General features: G+C 35.9%; 1 pseudogene; it reads right to left on the bottom strand.

The window, feature by feature from the left end:
- Nucleotides 1-17,701: 17,701 nt before the first annotated feature.
- Nucleotides 17,702-18,027, bottom strand: LOC106148643 (annotated as a pseudogene).
- Nucleotides 18,028-18,813: the final 786 nt, after the last annotated feature.

Raw genomic sequence — 18,813 nt, 5'->3', positions numbered from 1 at the left:
TCAAGTTTTACAGCCATATATAAATTCACTGAAATGTGATAACATTTTAAGTTTTGAAAATTTTCTTGAAGAAACATCAAATTACATCCTCACTGAGATTTAGTAGAATAACTACATGGCATTAAAATAACTTTTACTTAAAGTGATTATCAGAATTTGCGAGGGCTTAGAATGGAGCTCAGTGATAAAGCATTTGTCTTCTAGGAGGCCCTGTGTTTTATTCCTGAACTACATAAAAAAGAGAACTTATTTAGTGGTAATAGGCATGAGACTTGGATTTCTTGGAAAATGTTTAATGTCACGTGTTAACTCTAGTATGGGAAGAAGACAATAGGAAGCATACTTACCAATGAAAAATTTACTGTTGAAATTGTGATAATATATTTTATATGACAAGAACATTCAGGTAATACAAACGTTAAGAAATTTGTAAAAGTCTGTAAATGAATTGAAGCTCTTCATGCTGCAGTGCAGAGTAAGTAGTTGCCAGTGTGGACTTAGCCTTTGGGCTTTCTGTGTTATTGTTGCAGAATTCAGAAATATTAGCTCAGGAATCAAGTGATGGGAAGGTTGGCTCAGAAACACCATGAAAATAGAACAGTCTCGAAATGTTTTTTGTAACATCTACTGTTCTCACTGTCCACCCATCAACCCACTCATCTTTCACTTACTTCCTGTTTGTGAGCCTGACCTGTGCTAATCATGTGACTCTACTTCAATCATGGTGTTCTCCTTTTGTAGGACCCTGAGCACATTTCATGATACCTAAATTCACTCTCTTCCAATATTGTTTTCTTATCTTTTTGAGACAGAGTTTTGCTACACACTTCAGGCTGGCCTTGACTCATTTTGTACCCTAGGCTGGACTTGAACTCACAGCAACCTTCCTGCCTAAGCCTCCTGAGTACTGGGATTATATGCATGAGCCACCATGCCTGGCCTATCTTCCAATATTTAAAATAAAAGATAAATAAAATAAATATCACTTTATAACATTAAAAGGATTTACAAGTGAAAATCAATTTGAATTAAAGATATAGTTGAAATGAAAAGATATGAGAAATGAATACACAGTTGAGGTATTGCAGATTGAAGTTTCTAGCAGTGATTCTTGTCTTGCTTTGCTGCCAGGGTAGAAGTGAATGAGAAAAAAGCGAAATTATTTGTCTTATTCTGTGTAATTTCTATACGAAAAGCAGCAAATGACTTTACCAGTCCTTCTGACTACTTTCTATCTAACTCTATTGGCTGTATAGGTGAAAAACTTCTTATATAGCATTTCCTTGACCATCTATGAAATTTCAGAGCATATTAGCATCTGAAAGAAAAATAACAACTAACCTTATTCAAACTGACTTAAACTACTTTAAACATATGCCCAATACTTTAGTGTACTTTGCAAATTGCATTTAAAAAGCCTTCAATGATAGTCACTTAGCTCTAAAAGAAATATAAGAACAGAATAATTCCATCTCTATTGAAAAGCTCTATTAAGGTTTTTAAAGAGCAACTAAAAGAATTTAGTCAATTTTCAATCAAATATGAAGATTCTGATATTTTTATGTTAGAATAAATAAATGGCATTAAGATTATTTAAATAGCAAGATTATCCAAAAAAGACAGAATAAAACAATTATCGATAAAAAGCTTTAAGTATGTAAGTCTACCCTGAAAAAAGCCTGCATTACTTAGAGGATGGTAATTCAAACTTAAAGTAAATTGAAGGAAAAATTTCTTCAGGGATGTAATATATGTGTCAAGATCAACTGTTTAAATTTCCTGAGATTGATGGATCCTTCAAAGTATATTTTGTCATTTTCAAGACAAAAGGCATAGTATATTCATGTATCTTGTCCACTCATTTATTTATTTATTCATTAAACAAATATTTACTTAATGCCTATTAATATGCCAAGTACTTCCTAAGTATGTGAATTTAAAGCAAAAAAATAAAATAAAATCACAGTGTCTGCTTGTTTGAAGCTTAAATTCTAAATAGATAAACATTTCCTTATTTAAAAAAAACTCCAAAAATCAAAATTGCAACTGTAAAACTTACATATGTACTTAACTACTGTGTCAAGGACATTCTTTAAACAAGTGTAGTTTGCATCTAGAAATAAACATTAACCTTAATTTTCCAGTTGTGCATTTTTTCTATAAGATTAACACTTTTTTGCATTAAACACACGTGTTCTCAAGCTATAAGCTAAATTGCTCAATTTCAAGATGGGCAATGGAGCTTTAGAAAAGCAATACCATACCAACGAACAACAGGAGTCAAAGTGCTTGGCAAACTGTACTTGCTATTTCTAGTCAGCTCTGACTTACTTGGCAAAATGAAGTAGTGTGAAGCAGGACTGTAAAATGTCTCATGGTTTTATCATTTGCTTCTCTTTCAACTAACTTGGCCCTGGGGATCAAACTTAGGACTCCTGCATGCCAGGCAATCACTCTACCACTGAAATCTTAGCCTCAAGTAGTTTTTAAATTCTGAGATACCTAGTTCTTTCAAGATTCTGTCCAAGTGCGCTGAGAGCATACTACATCTACAATATAGAAAACTTACATACATAGATAATATTTTGTAGACAATGATGTAAAATAAAATTTATAAAATATTAATAGAAGAATAATCCAAAAAGAAAGCAGAATGGACCCTCAAGAACTTTGAATACTATACTAATATGTCAAGTTAAAAGAAAGCATATTTAAGTGAATAAAGAAGGGTAACAAAACACATGAATAAATTCCATCATTAAGATTGTGAGTAGCTTTGTTTTCAGTCATGGGGATGAGTAGAAATTGTAGTATTGAGTTACAGCCTCTACACTTCATCTTTTATTTTGAAATGATCTTACTAAGTTCCCCAGGCTGGCCTGGAATCTTCTGCCTCCTAAGCAGCTGGAATTACAGGTAGACATGGCCATAATCAACATAAGTAGAATTCTAAAACTAAGAAACTGAACTTGTAATTTTACTAAAAATCAATATTACATATAACTGTTACAATTTATCAACTGAGAGCATAAAATCATAAAGCACAACAGAAAGATAGATAAACCAGGATATTTCCAGAGATGTAAAATAGAGTAGAATGTGAATATTTAGTGTTACTAGGAGGAAACAATGAAGAATGAAATAGAATAAAATAATTAAGTGAAATGTCACAGGATTTTTGGAAGACATTTTATGGGGAAACATAATAAGTTCATAAATAAAATAAACATAAAACCAAACCCAGTATATAGCATTATATAATTGCTTCACATGCAGTTAAATAGAAAAATTTTGAAAGTAATAAAGAAGGCAGATTACCTAGAAGGAACTACTTTTTAGAAATATACCAGACATTTCAAGATTAAAATAACAGAATATAGTTATATTGTCTTCAATGCATTAACAGTAAGTAATCATCAACCTAAATTTTTATACCCTGCTAAACTACTGTTTGCAAACCAAACAAAGCTAATTTCAAATTAGTAAAAACTAAAAATTCCTATTAATAAATCTTAATTAATGAAAAAGAAAAGATGGTAAGAACAATAATACTTAAAATTTGAAACATATTTTCTAGGCATTTTGCTGAATGCCTAACATGTCAACTCATTTAATTTTCATAGATACGTGAATCACATAGTAAACCAATATACTGATAATCACAATAAATGAAAGTGAACTAAAAACTCCAATTTAAATTAATACATTCAGACTTGGATTAAAAATTTATCCATGAGCTTCAGAAGAGATGTTTATAAAATACATCTCCAGAAAAGATGAAAATGAAAACAAAAAATTAAGCCCAGCAGGTTCTAAGCTAAATACAATGGGGCTTTCTATGGCAATCTTAAAAAAATATTTTAAGTTACAGATCATTTGGTAAAAATGAGTGAGTCTAGAAAGATAAAAAAAATTATGCATATTGAAAAGGTGAAGTATAAATTCAAGGAAGGTAAAAGCAGATACTCAAAATATTTAAAATTATGAAAATCATAGAAAGTAATTCATGATAAGTGAAGACATTAAGATTTCAGCAGAAAGACCTTAAAAGTATTTGTAGTATATATTCTTCACCATGGATTTGAACTCTGACTATATTGACATTTTAAAAATACAAATAACCCCATAGATCAGAAGTTGACAAATTGTATCTCACTAGTGAAACATGAATCATTGCCTGTTTATATACAGTCCACAAGAGAATGCGATAAATAATAGACTATTATTATTTTGGCAGGAACAGTGAAATGTTGAAGACATTTCCTGTTTTCATTTACATCTTGAAGTTCTGTTTTGGTCCTGTATACAAAAAGATAACTAGTCCTTGTAATGTGTAAATGCACAAAGGATATGTACAGGGAAGAGGAGAATATTTACAGGCAGACAGAAGAAGAAATCTGGTCAAGAAACAAAAGCATGCTCGACATTGTATTTACTTGAGAAATTTAAATTTTAAAAAACCGTTATACCCATAATTTATAAAAATTGATCTTAAATAATTGCAAATATTTTTGAGAATTCACAGTGCAAAAAATGTTGTCAGTCGGCAGAGCCTACCTTTGCTTGATTCAGATAGAAATCATGAATCAGCAAATGGCAGCCCTGCTAGAGGCTTTAGGTTCTGAACATCCATGGACTTCAGTCCTTTTTGATACAGCTCTTGGCTTTTCTTCCTAGCCAACACGCATTATTGCCGGTTGCCTTCCGTGTGCACCGCTGGTTGCTGGACTTTTTTGGCTGCTGATCAGGACTGATAATCTTCAGAGTTTAGAGTCCTTCGTAAAAGACTGCTTTGTCCATACTACTCAGGATGCTGAGTAGATTTACAAAACTTGCTGAGCTCACACCACCTGAGAAGTAGTTCATGCACTGATTTGTTGAATCACCAGAGGGAAGCTATGTTTCAACAGGATCTGTGCTGCAGCACAGGGTCCGGTGCACCAGAGGATGATTCTAGAACGATACAGGAGTGTGAGACACATTCTGCTTGTACACAGTGGGAGGCTTGTTGTTGCCTCAAAATTAAGCCTATGATAGGTTCAAACTCATGACTCTTATTGGTCAAAATTCAAACCTGCTGATTGATCCAAATTAGTATAAACTCAAGCCTTCTAATTTGAGCCTAGAGATTTGTCAAAATTCACCCTACTGCTTAGCTCGAATTCAAACCTGCTGTGCTCAGGGCAAACTTCTACAGAAAGCATGGGTTATCCGGGATAGTTGCAGCTCAACATCAGGAGATGGGGCTATTTGATTATCAGCTCTCAAATCTCCACAAACATGGTAGGGTCAAAACTGGGGGATCTTCAGGAGAGCTAGCTATATTTATCTTAGTGTTATCGAAGAATGGGGATGTCTATAATGGGCCCAGAACCCTCCCTGATCTATGCCATGTTAAGGGTTGTTTCCTGGCTATTTCTTCAGAGAGATGGCAAGAGTGGGATCTCTTGAGTGGGAGAAGTTGGGAAGGAACACCATGGTTGGCAGTAGAGCTGCACCTTTTGTTAGGGTAGCCCAGAGGGAAGTTGCTAAATAACCTTGGGACTACAAAGAGGAAGCTAAAGTAAGATGTCCCACTCCATGCTCAGAGGATCAAGAGGAAGTGAAGGAAGGGAGAGGAGCAGAACAGATGTTGGTCAAATCACGCCTCTCTCCAGTCCTCATAAGAAAAAGGGAAAGGTCAGGTGCTTATTCTCTGCCTCAGGAAGTCATACAGACTGGGGGCAGGAATAGAACTTAGTGCAAACATTTGAGATAACTGCTTAAACATATCTAGTACTTGAAGGCAATGATTCTCATGGATTGAAAGTCCCTTTTCTTGGTATAAAATCTTGTTTACTCTTGCCTGATTTTAAAGAAGGTACCCGTATTAGTTACCTTACTTGTTGCTAGCAGACAATACCCAACACCCACAGGATGAAGGAGGGGGAGTTTTAATTTGCTCATAGTTTCAATCTATGATCAGTTGGTTCCAAGACAAAATCATGGTGGCAGAAGGATGTGGAGCAACAAAGCTTCTTACACCATGGTTGTCTCGGTTACTTTTCTCGTTTGCTGGGACAAAATAACCAATGCCCTAAATTAAGGAAGCAGAGGTTCATTTTGCTCACAGTTTGGGGAGATTTCAGTCCATACTCAGCTGGCTCCAAAACAGAGTGGTACTTGGCAGAGGGCAACAGTTTATGGTGTGGGAAGGTAGCAAAAGCAACAAGAGCACAAGGGGAAGAGCAGCAAGCAAGCTCATTCCCTCCCTTACATTGTGTGCAAGATACCCACCCTAGGGCGGGTATAGCACTCACACCCATGAATCAATCATAAACTGTGGAAGCCAGCCCCATGACTGAGGCTTTGGGGGGACATCCAGACACAAACCATAAACATGGTGATCAAGAACCAGAGAGAGAAAAGGAGGAGCTGAGACTGAGAATGCTCTCAGTTATCCACCTCTCTGACCAGACCCTACTTCACAGAAGTACACTCAGCTATCAATTCCTCAATGGATTAATCCTGTGTTACTTATATTACTCCCACAATCAGTTAATGTTCCAAAAGCTCCATCTCTTGATATGACATTTGGAAGTAATTTTAGATCTGAAAAATACCATTCTACCCCAGGCCCCAAAAGGCTCAGTGCAACTTATTATATAAAGGATATTTGGAGCATCTTTAAAAGTTATGAAAATCTTAGTAGTTCCAGCACTGCTAAAAGTTCAAGCCCAAAGTCGGACACATAAGGCAAACTCTGCTGTGAACCACTGGAAAAAAAGAAAGGTTAAATACTTTCAACATACAGTAAGCAGCACAAGGAAAAATTTCCAATTCCAAAATGAAGGAATAGTGAAATAGAAAAGACTAGGACAGTGGCAAGTCTGCAGATCAACAGAGCAACATTAAATTCTATAGCTCATGTCCAGCAGTAAGGGTAGGTTTATGGCAAAATGTAAGCTCCAAAGAGATTGGAGAATGGTATTACGTATTGCAGCCCATATGGCTTCTCTCTTACGGTGGTCCTGCTCACTGCCTGCAGCTCTTGTTAGAGGATATTTCACAATACTCGGGTCTCCACTGCACCTTTGGCATCCCTTTTACAGCTTCATGCATTGTCCTTCTAGGGATGCATTGTCCAGTTTTTAGGCCGTGGCTAAAAATGTAGGTAGAAGCCTGTGGGGTGCCATAAGTCTTGCCTTCTGGATGCCTGTAAAACCAGGACTACATGGGTGTTGACAAGGTTTGTCACTGACTTGAGCAGTAGTCTGCTCCCCTATAGCTGCAGTGGATTCTGACTGCTTAGATGGCTGAATTTAGGGAAACATTTCTCTCTGTGGCTCTGAATGAATGGGGACTCGGGAAGTGTTTTCTCAAAGCAAAACTTTTCAAAGGTATTTACACTTTTAAACCTATGAGCCTGTGAAGTTTGGAGTCTGCCAAATTCTTGAGATGTCTTTAACCATCTTTCCTATTACTTATGTAAAACACTTGGCTTCTTTATGATGCTAATCTTCTCAGAGACACTGCTCTCTTTTGCCTGAACTTTGCAACAATGCATTTTTGTGAAGCAACAAAATATACCATTCACAGTATCCCCCAGAAAAGTTAAATATTTGGAAGTAACCTAACAAGTTACTTTCAAACAAGTGAAAGGCCTTTTTAGCTAAATAAAAGTACACTGTAAAAGGAGATGGAAGAAGATATCATGAAATTGAAAATTATCTGCCGTTGAAGGGTAAGTAAACCAAATATTGTCAAAATGGCCATACTACTAAACTGATATGTAGATTTGAAGCAATCCCAATCCAAATACCAACTTCACTCCTTACAGAATTAGAAAACAAATCCTAAAATTTATACAGAACCAGAAATTACCCAGAATGAATTGCAAAAGTGGTTGTGGGCAACATAAACAAAGCATGAAGCATCAGGATTCCAGATTTCCAGATACATTACAAAGCTGCTATGATAAAAATGTCATGGTACCAAAACAAAAGCAGACATGTGAATCAAAGGATCAGAGAAGATATAGGTGCATGAAGTCATCTTTTTTGCCTGTATGCCCATCAACATCAACAGATAAACTAAGTGTGGTATTTATATGAAATGGAGTACTACGCTGCTATCAAAAGGGACAAATTTGGGGCATTTGCAGGAAAATGGATATACCCTGATGACATAATGTTAAGTGAAGTGAATCAAACACATGAGCTTACATACCCTATGGTTTCTTTTATATGAAAACCCAGTAAAAGAAAAGATAATAAGAAATAGGGAGATGGATCTTTTGTAAATACAAAGGGAAATAGAGGTTGATAAGGAGGGAATACAAAATATTGAGATGCTATGTATCATCTCCCCATGATGAGTATCATGATTGTATGCTGCACACATGTACTGACAAAATGAGCCTGACTGGGTGAAACTACTTGTTGGATCACTCATGGGTGATGGTAAAATCCGGCTGTTCCCTGAGTGCTGGCCAGAAGCGTCCTGCAGTTTCTAGCTATGTGTGTCTTTCCACCAGGCAGCTCTCAACATGCTGACTGGCATCTCTCAGAGAGGGTGAAGGTGCTGAGAAAACAATCGCAATGTGATTTCCAGTCTTTGAAGCAGGGTCCCGTCACTCTTGCCATATTGTGTCCACTAGAAGTTAATCACCAGGTTCAGCACACAGAAGAGCAGACATCTTTGTATCTATTTTATAGCTTGCCCCCCATAGTCATATAGTTCCTTGATGCATGTGATCACATTCTTATTTTTTTCTTTTTATCTATTTTCATTTTCATGGGAGAGAATTGATGAAAATTAGTAGATTTTCTTTTATTATTTTCAAACTACTATGTTAATCATTCTAAACATTAATCAAAAACATTTATAGCATATATACAATAAATGCCCACTTATGAACGTTTGGGTTGCAGACTTTCACAGATAGAAATGGACCTCCCTTATGAGCATTCAGGGATGCTAACAAATCCTGGAAGTAGCCCATGTGTCTCTTGAACACTGTCACAGTGGTGCTACTGTATGCTTACTGTACCGTACCATTGTATACAGGAGTGCAGTGCTTAATGAGAGACCAGGATGTCCAGAAGCAAGAGAAAAGCAGTGGTGATGTGAAGGGGACTGCTAGGATGCACAAAGGAATATACATTCTTTGTGTCAGAGGTGTATAAGACTCACTTCGTCAGCTTTATACATGAATCCGATTTACAAACGTTCTTTGGGAACAGAACCCATCTGTAAGTCAAGGACTTACTATAGTATGCATCCTAAAACTATTTTCTCATCTATAACACACTTTTATAATAATAAGTCACCAATATGAACAAATAAATGTATACATCATTATAAAATATGTACAACAAAGAAAACAATGACATTTCATTAACATACTCTAACTCTATACTTTTATTTTTATTTTTTTTTTTTTTTGGTTTTTCTCCGGTACTGGGAACCGAGCTCACGACCTTGCGCTTGCCAGGCAGGCGCTTTGCCGCTGAGCTAAATCCCCAACCCCTAACTCTATACATTTAATTGTTTTGCTTTTACTATTACTCTGCCTCTTTGTAACTTAACTTTATAGTTAACGTAAAATCATTTGACAGCTTTTCAAATAGTTTGTGAGCAACATGCTTAATTTAAATAAAAATGTGTTGCTTTTGTTGCTTTCACTATTGAAATTTCACCTTGACTATGCCAAAGAATATTCATGACAAAAAGATCTGATGAATTTAAAGTTTAATGAATTTAAAAATTTAATATTATACCTAATATAACTTCAGTAACTGGAATCATTGTTTTTATTTCAGTGGAGGCATTAATTGTTTAACTCAAAGTCTGTGATGACATCATATATGATGCAATTCTAGGAGAAAAATGAAAATAAAATTTTAAAATGTGTGAAAGTATTGCTTCAACTAATTATAGATGCTTACTATGTATTAGACCTGGACAATACCACACGGCTTGGGTTTAAATTTCTCTTCCTACTTATTTCTTAGAGTTCATAAAAGAGAGTTTTTACTAGTAAACAGATGCTATTGCTATCTAAAATAGAGTTGAAGCCAAGATCCCAGAGTTTTCTAGTTTTCTGTTTTACACTTTTTCTTATAATAGCCTGTATAATGACTCTGAGTGAAATAGAAAAGAGAAACCCTGCGTTTGTTATCACACAATTTTCTGCTAAGTGCTGTTTCTTGTTATAAGACAATTTCAGTCCAGCTGTTTTTAATATTGCAAAAGATTAAGGGAAAAAAGGCCCTGAAAAACAACCAGTATAATTACTATGGCAAGGAAGCAACTTAACCTTGAAAAGCATCTGAGCCAAGGCCGAACAGCTGAAAGCAGCAGCATGTGGAGAAGAGGCAAGAAGATGGATCCGTTCACAAGAGATGCTTGGGGGACCCTACCCCAGCCTGGGCAGCTTCTGTGTAATTTCTTGCACTTCTGTCACCTTCCAATGATATTTTATAAATAATTTCTTGAAATGGAGTAAATGAGGATAGACTGCTTAGGCCAATTACCAAATTTTATTTTTTTAAATGATTTTTAAATTCTTAGAATATTTTAGTACAAATTGTGAAATTATTCTTGACAAATACAGTTTTCAGTAACTACATTTTTATGGACTAGTGTTTAATTGAAAGTGGTTAAATATTTTAAGTTTATATAATCTACAAACTCTACCTTTCTAGTTTAAGGATGGATTTTTTTTTTTTTTTTGACCTAGTGTTACGGCTCATCGGTAGAGTGCTATGACTAGCATGCTTAGTATGTGTGAGGCCTTGGGTTTGATCCCAGGGCACTAAAGGAGGGAGAGAAAAGACAGAAAGAGACAGAGAGGAAGAGAGACGCAGGGACAGACAGAGACAGAGTCAGAGAGAGAGACAGATAATCTGAGCTCTTTATGTATATTAATGTATTTAACCCTTATCCTGGGAGGTCAGGAGCAAGATTATTCCGATATTCCTTGTGAGGGAAACTGTTTATTTTTGCATATGCAGAAACTAAAAGAGCTACAGTTTGAATGTGGCCACCTGGGCCACAAGACATTGTTGAACTTGATCTACAGAAACAAATGATTCCATTGGTCTTGTACTCTATGAAAAATGGATTGTTGCAATTTTAATCAAAGTTACATTTATAAAATGAAATTTTTTTCTTCCTGTTGGAGCTCTTTACATGATAGCTATGAGCAAGTTGGCAATAAATACAACATGGACATCTTAACTCACTGAAATTCTCTCTATGGGACATTCTAGGGAACCAGGCTCACATATTTTTCTTTTCTATAACCTAGCATTTGACTAAATATGGGGAAGGAGTGTGAAGACATTAGTAGATGATCCCTGCCCTAGTCAGCTCTCTTAAGTGAGCCATGGGTCAGTGCACTGCCACTGTCTACTTATGCTCAGATCCACTGACAAGTGCCTGATGTCCAGTTCTGCTACCCCTGTTGATCGCCATAGCACTGATGTGATGCAAATTCCAGAAGGACAAGAGGCAGGCATGGCATCTCTTTGTGAAAACTGGGGAGACTGGTCTGTATTACCTTCCCAAGTCCATCTCTCATTGGCACAGGGATGGACTTTATAATGATCTCCAGTGTCATAACCTAAGCATCCAGCAGGGTTCTGAGAGAGGGTAACGGGAGATTAAGAAAAACACTAGACACACAGAGAAAAGCTGCAATCTAGTGGGGCCTGACCTCCTCTCTGGGGAGGCAGCACCAGCCCAGCACAGTCTGCATCTTTCTTTACACACAGCAAAAAGGGAGGAAGTGCATGACAGGACCAAAAGTGCCCGGTCTTAGTGTTTTGCTGAGAACACTGAAACATTCTCAGAGCTATCTGTGCTGTAGTTATCAGGGAGGAGCACCAAAGACTAGACACCTGCTGGACTGGCCTTGCTTTAGTCCCAAGGAGTTTGCTGACCTCAGCCATGGCTGAGTCACTGCCCACACTGCACATTTGTTTCATTTTCTCCTTTATTTTAAGGTAACTTTATTTTTCTAGGTGTGTACTGTGTTAGGATGTGATGAATGAGTTTACAAGTAAAATATCTACAGTTCAGTTGAGACCACACCCACGATTACAAAACCTTGAAACAACAAATTACATGAAGGAAATATCTTATTTTCTCTCTAGAATAAGGAGTATTTTGAGAACAAGTCAACAATTTGTATTTTCCCAATGTCCTGCCTCCATCCATTACTGGATGATGGTAAATTGATAGTTCTTGACATCTTTGAGTGATCTCAGGTGGGAGGCTGCTTTTAACAACTGTTTCAAATATTGGCTGTTGCTTTTCCTTCATCTCCAAGATTTACTAGAGGAAGCAGCAACTCTCAGTCACTTTCGTAACTATCAGCTGTGTCACTTTCCTAACTATGAGCTGTGTTGATTCCCAATAACCACTTTGGGTGATTATTACTCTTCTATGCCCTTTACAGTTGCTAGCAACTTCCAGGTTACTAGAGCCATCTTTGACCCTGTAGAAGACACAGATGTGGTAAAAACTTGGTGAGCATCCTGGTGGCATTCATATAGAAGTCTATGTAAAACCAAAAGGACATCCCAATTCTGTGTCTCTCTAGTTTTTATTGCTATAGTTGACACTTATGGCATATAACAGGTTCCAAATATATTGACTCCCAATTTAAAATATAGCTTCAAAGTCAATGAAGTTACCATATATAGCTAAAAAGTCACAAAATAGAAGGTAGGAATAAGTTGTAAGTAATTCTAAATTTCAACAAGTCTTTTTTCCCTGATTAGGCAGTTTTGTTTATGTTGCTTAGCACCCCAATTTAGATTCAAAGTATTGATACATAATCTAGAACTCTGATGGGACAGATGGTTACAGGACACATGAATAGTTCTTGACCTACTTACCACTGCTGTGCCAGGCAGTTTGGGTTACTTTATATAAGAATTGCCGATGAGGGGCTGGGGATTTAGCTCAGTGGCAAAGCGCCTGCCTGGCAAGCGCAAGGTCGTGAGTTTGGTTCCCGGTACCAGAGAAAAACCAAAAAAAAAAAAAAAAAAAAAAAAAAAAAAAAAAAAAAGAATTGCTGATGATGTTTCTAATGTTAGCCAGAGGCAGATTGACTTGAGATTTATATTTACATAATTCCTCTTCTGTTGGTTGGTGGACACGTTAGTTTGTAGAAATAGGTGAAAAGAGCATATGCAAACATAAGACTGTTTTTCTGTATCTATGAAAACCTGTCTTTTTATATAGAAATATTTGCTTCATTGATGAAAAAAGAGGAGCCTTCAAAGTAAGTGTTGCCCATTTTACAAACAGGATGCATCGCTCACCGGATGGAATGAACCATGAAAGAGAACTCATTAGTGGTCCAGCAGGAGATCAGAGATTTAAAAGTACCAAGAACCACATGTTTTTGCTCATTTCTCCCAATGAATATAACCTAATGCCTTCTGCTCAAATTGGAGTAGGCAGAGAAGACTAACAGTTTTCAGACAATCTGGAAATAAAGCCTCAAAATAAAGTCCTGCTGCATTCTATAAAAACAATTAAAGATTTTAGACAGAGCTTCCCACATTAAGTATGAGCAATATAACAAGAAATGATATAACAAAGTACCATACTGCTATAATAGTATTCTACAGATATAACACTATCCAAAGATTAGGATAGACCTAACTAAATGTTAAATTACTGGAATAGAAGAAAAAATTGAGATGGTCACAGCAAAGATAGAGACAATTGATAGAAATGTTAAAGTAAAGATAGACCATAATATGGGAGATGGATAAAATTATCTCACATGAAAAGAATTAGTGTCTTTAAAATAGACAACCCACATAAAAAGAAAAAATATTAAATGATAACAACACAGAAAAATTTTCCTGAAATGAGGAAATGACTGAAACTGCAAATTGAATGGTTGCACACTGAATTTATCTTGGTAAAGCTATAATGTTTTGCAAGGATGCTGATAATGTAATTATTCCAACATGCAATCTGGGTAAAGCAATAAACTTGAAAAAAAATTGTTTGATCTCAGACATCTTCAAAATAACAATTAATAGCAAAAGAGAATAAGGTGTTTCTGTAGTAATCCCCTAGATAAGATTTATGGGAGAAGGGACTAGATCTGAATTGCTCATTGACATGTATACAGCACCGGTAGCAGTTCATGACACATAGTACATTCTTACTCAGTACCATATTGGTGAATGAATGACAATAAGTTGTTGAGGAAGATATCATGGTTATACAGTAGGCAGTTTACCAGTCAAATATCAATGCATATTCTGCAGCAATAGGAAAGAGCCAAGCAATATATACCTTAGTAAATAATCTTACAAAAAGTCCTATCATATAATAGTTGAATAAAAAAAAACCTTGAGGGTGAAGAAGAGGCAGTGCTGTATCACTTAAAAGCATTTATTATTTCAAAAGCAAAAGTGAAAGAATGGAAATAGAGGAGGAAGAAACTAAAAAAATCATCTGTACTACAATACAGGATGAGTTGAAAAACAGATCCAAGAGTGCACGTTTCATAAAATCAGGGATTAGAAGGCTGCCTGTGATTAAGAAATTTGAGAAGGAGAAGAAAAGGGTTTTCTTTTAAATTATGGGAAATCTGAAAGTACAGATTAATATTAGCTAATGTTTGTTATTGATGAAATGGCTTTATCTGAATGAAGAATTTTTCTGAAAGTTAGCTACACTGCACCTGAAATTAAAGGCATGTGTTAAGTCAGAATATGAAATTCATAATGTCAGGAGTGTTTATTTTTTCACTGCTACATTCTCAGCACTTACAGCAGTAGCCTTTTTCCCTAGTTTAACAGATGTTTGTTGAACAAATTATGTTATTTTAACTACATTAATATTATATAATAACTTTTTCATTTTAAAGTTTGTTATCCCAAAACTAATGATAAGATTTATATTATTTCTCTCAAGATTTATTTGGTTCTTTTTGTTATATTCCTCATACTTAAGTGACTATTTTCAGAACATTATTTCTCTTCAAAACATTATTTCTCTTCAAAACATTATTTCCCCAGTATTTCTGTTACCTCTCAATATTTGTAAGATAAACCACTTTTTCTGTAAAACTGCCTATATCAAAAATAATTGTTCTGAATTGTATTTCTTCTGAAAATTATATTATTTTTAGATGTTTCAAGGTATTTCACAGATAATTCAGTTCAACTCTTACTTTAGAGAAGGTTGACACAATATGCATGTCTAAGTGAGTCACTCAAAAAGTGCATTGCAATATTGATGCATTCTCATTGTAAAGTTTTTCCTATTCAATGTTAGGTCTTTGCTTTATTGTTATTTGTAAATATTAGAGTTTTGAAGTATATAGAATTTCAGCCATTTAAAAATATTATCAAATAAGATGCCATTCTATTTGAGTATTCATTTTCAGTGTTGAAACATAAAGGGGCTTTAATCCTAAACATCAGCTTCTCAATCTCTTCTCTAATGCACTTGTAGGTCATAATGCTGTATTTACTGAATAAAAATGTCTCAACCAATTGAAGTCTTCTGAACAATCTGTGAAATTCAGTACCTATGAAGGCAATCTTGTTTACACAGCAATTTCCTAGACTCTACCTCAGTTTGGTGTTCTCACGTCCGGTATCACTCAAAATGTATAGTAGCTAGGAGGGGGGAGAACAGAAGATTTGTACTGTATACGATTCTGTCCATCATTAATATTCTAGTGAGAGCAGTTCCTAAACAGTGAGCCATTATCCAAAATGGAAATGTTTTGACTGATTTCACATGCAAAGATAAACAATGTGTGACAAAGGCAGAGAATGACAAGGAAAAATACATCTCTAAAAATGTAAGACAAGTTCATTATATTGATTTAGTGAGAGTTTAAAGAAATTTTCCTGTAACTTTTCATTTTGTAAAGTGGCATAGTATGTCATTTTACTTTTTCACTTTTGTAGATTTTTGGTTTGTAAAATCTCTCATGTGAACTAGAGATGTCTAATACAATGCAATGGCTGCTATTTTTTACAACAAATGACACCCATACAACTAATCTTGAACAGATTTCAATATATTCATCTCTTTCACAAGGCAATGAATTCCTTAAAATTTAAACTTTGGTGATGAGGAGGAGGCCAAGGCAAGAAAACAAAGAAACTGAGAAAAAGCAGCTGCTTTTGCTTCAGCACTAAGAAAAACAGACCCTAAGTCTGATTCTTGGGGTCCCAAAAAGAACTCGACAACTGCATTCATCTGTTACCACTGTTAAAAGTCAGGCCACCTCAAAAGGAACTGCCCTAAGAATCCCCCTGGGCAATGCCCTCAGTGCACATGAGACCACTGGAGATTGGTCTGCCCTCTGAAGTGGAGGCCCCAGAGCTCAGACCCATCCTACCAGTTAGTCCAACAGGAATGAAGGGGCCTGAGGCATATATGCCTTCTCCCTCTGGCCAGACTGTCATCTCCATGGAGAAACCCTGGGTAATCATGACTATAGAGGAAAAAGAAAACAGCCTGTTGCTAGACACAGGTGCAAGTCTCTCAGTCCTTCTTTTCAATCCTGGCCTTCCCTCCAGCCATCACACCTCAGTGAAAGGAGTCACTGGTGAGGAGGTAAGAAGCTATTTTTTACAACTCTTAGGGTGTAACAACTTGTTAGATCTTTCTTGCATACCTCTGTCTTCCTGAGAAATCACTTTGAAGATACCACCATATATTACAGCAGCCACTGATGTTTTCCTACTGAGCTGTCCATAACTGTAATGTTGGTATTGTTCCTATGCTATTTTGTAAATGGATGTATGTTTATTATTATGTGTTTCCTACAACGACCATAGTCAATGATTACTCAGTCGGTCACTCATGTATACCTCTGTTTATTTTCTTTAGAAACCACTTTGAAGATACCAAAGTATAGTACAACAACCATTGATAATCTCCTACCGCTTTTGTCTGTAACTCACTATTATTTGTCTATTTGCTTTCCTGAGAAATTATCTTGTAGATAACAATATGGAAAACCACGAACAATGATAATCTCCTACCACTTTGTCTATAATTTGGTGAGCCCCCCTATTACTACGTTATCCTTCTTTTACTCTTTAAAGTAAAAAAATAAAAATACATTAAACTTTATTATTTATTTTTTATTTTATAAACTGAGAGGTTAATTGTGGTGGATTTTTATGCAGGATAAAACTAATGTACACTTTGTTCTTTTCTCTTTTAAAACTAATGTGCATTTGTGTGGCTCATTTTTCTTTCAGATGCCCTTTTTGTACCAAGTTAAGAGTTTGAAATTGAGACCTCATTTTTCTCATTCAGATTGGATATGCCACACAATCACTTTTCCCCAATTTTCATCTGTATCAGATTGTTAATGTGTAATTCCTTTGTGAACAGATAATTCCTGATCTACATTGTCAGTCAAGGAAAAAGTTTCTTGTTCAAAACAAAACCATAATGATTATAAGAATTAGTTTTATAAATGAAACATTCCATTATTGTTGTATGCCATTTCACCTGGCCAGCCGCTGAAAGTAAATATAGAATTTTTTTTACAGTTATTTAGTCTTTTTTCATAACCATAAACTGAATTCTGCAATCCAGCTATGTTTGGCCATGAGGTGAGCAAGGAAAATACCGAACCCAAAGAACTGCAGTAAGAGCAGAGAGATGCTTTGGATGCTTTGGATCTAGTAGTCATGATACACACAAGTCAAATGCAGTAGAGTCGTCCACAGCCAGTGATGGTTGTGGTTTTCTTGCTGGTCTTGCTATTCATTCCTGGATCAGAAGCGCTCCACGACCTCCACAATATTCTTCCTTTCTTTCATCTTACCAGAGACCACGTGCTTGCCATCTAGACCTTGGCATGGACAGTGCAGAGGAAACACTGGGAATCGTTTGTATTTATTCCCGCACACGTCGTGGGCAAGATGCCAGGACCCGTGTACTGCAGGATGAAGCGCTCATCGCATTTCTCCCCATAGACGGACTTTTCCCCAGTGCCGTTCTCCATGTGAAGTCACCACCCTGACGCATAAACCCTGCAATAATTTTGTGAAAGTCGGAACCCTTAGAACTAAACCCTTTCTCTCCAATGCCGGAGCACGAAAGTTTTCTTCTATCTTTGGAGCTTTGCAAACAGCTGGAAGGAGGGACAGCACAGTGTGCAGCGATGCATAAAAACACGGTGAGATTGACCTTGGCTGGCAGTGAACCATGAGAGGAAAAGGCATGTGTAAAGCCTACAGTTTTTTAATTGGATGAAAGTATCCCAAGCAGCTAAAATGATAAAAGTGCATCATGATATTGATGCATACAGTATTAATTGTAGCTCCTGGATGACACATTATATTACCAGTTATCAATTAACTATATTATCATCAATGATTTTGAATTATCAATTTTTAACTCTTAGCAAAGAAAAGCTCAAACTTACCTAGAGCTTGATGATCAATCAAGCACTGAAGAGTCAGATAGCCTGCAGTTTAATGTAGTCCCACTACTTAAGTTTCAATTTTGTTACCTTTTAATAGGATTAATGACAGTATTTTCCCCTCAAATTAAAGAAGAATAAAATGAGATAATTTGCATGAAACTGGAGGCAAAATATTTTTGAGACAACAAAACTCCAGTAATAGAAGTATTAACATTTTTTGTGATTAAAATACCTACATGAGTTAATTTCTTACTTATAAATAAATTTGAACCATATTTCACACTGCAATAGAAAGTAAAATTAAAGCTTCCTATACAATTTATGCTAATAGTGGTCTTTCAAGAAATTACAACCACATTCTAGAACTTTAGTGGACACTGGCATTA

The sequence above is a fragment of the Chinchilla lanigera genome, unplaced genomic scaffold (genome assembly GCF_000276665.1).
Source record: "Chinchilla lanigera isolate Chin_1 unplaced genomic scaffold, ChiLan1.0 scaffold00002, whole genome shotgun sequence".
Classification (NCBI taxonomy): domain Eukaryota; kingdom Metazoa; phylum Chordata; class Mammalia; order Rodentia; family Chinchillidae; genus Chinchilla; species Chinchilla lanigera.
The sequence above is the reverse complement of the archived record's forward strand: the minus strand, read 5'-3'. Positions and strand labels throughout refer to the sequence as shown.